The sequence below is a fragment of the Mus caroli genome, chromosome 15 (genome assembly GCF_900094665.2).
Source record: "Mus caroli chromosome 15, CAROLI_EIJ_v1.1, whole genome shotgun sequence".
Taxonomy (NCBI): Eukaryota; Metazoa; Chordata; class Mammalia; order Rodentia; family Muridae; genus Mus; species Mus caroli.
Window position 1 is genome coordinate 22331074 of NC_034584.1, and position 1018 is coordinate 22332091.

The window sequence follows — 1018 nt, forward strand, 5'->3', positions numbered from 1 at the left end:
AAAGGACCGTGCTGCGCGCTGTGTTTTACTATTGGGAATGTCTGAAGACAGCTACAGTGTACTTACATATAATAAATAAATAAATCTTAAAAAAAAAAAAAAAAAAAAAAAAAAAAAAAAAATGGCACATTTGTGACGTTTACTAGAAACATGCAGTCAGTGTCCGGTTCTGGTACCTGTGCTGGCAATCTCCAGCGGCTCCTTGGGTTTGGGGGCTAACGCGAGGAATGGAGGAGGGGTAAGGAAAACTTGAGAGGAACTTTGCAGGGAGTGGTCTCTGGAGAGCAAAGACATTCCCCGCCCTGAGAAGGAGGTTTCCTGGCTCTGAAGTTTTGAAAGCTTCCGAGACACGACTTTTTTTCCCTCCTCATTTTTTTATTTATTTTTCTTCTTGTAGTTAATGCTATCTTTTATTTAGTAACTTACTACTTCGTTTGGAGATTTACGTGGCGTTTGCAAAGCCCCCTCCTCCTTTAAATCGCCCTTTGGTGTTCCTTCCATTAAATGGGGAAAAAAAAAATCTTAATGTTCTACTCCATTTCTATGTAAGTGCCTAGAAAGTCTCACTGAAGATCAGAACGTTGTTCACGCAGATTTTTTTTTGGTGGTGAAACGAACACGCAGCAGTTTCTCCTTACAGATGTTGTAAATTAAATTAAAGCTTAGTGATATGTTTATCTTTATATATACATAATTCTTGAATAGAAATCCAGGAGTTAGTAAACAAAGGCTTCTTATGAGATGATTTGACTTCTTGTAAATTCTCCTTAGATGAGTTCCTACAATGCTCTTCATTAAAGATAAAACATTATGTTTCAAACTTTAAAATCTATCCTTAACCATGCAGATACCATATTCTTAAGTAAACGTGTAAATGTTCAAAGATAGAACAGAATAATTATTGTGTTGGGAGCCTTTTTTGTCTTCTATTCCAAAGCCATGAAAGAATGTTTTACTGTCTTTTAAAATATCTAAACAGTAATGTGTAATTCTTAAACACTTGTCTAATGAGATAAAA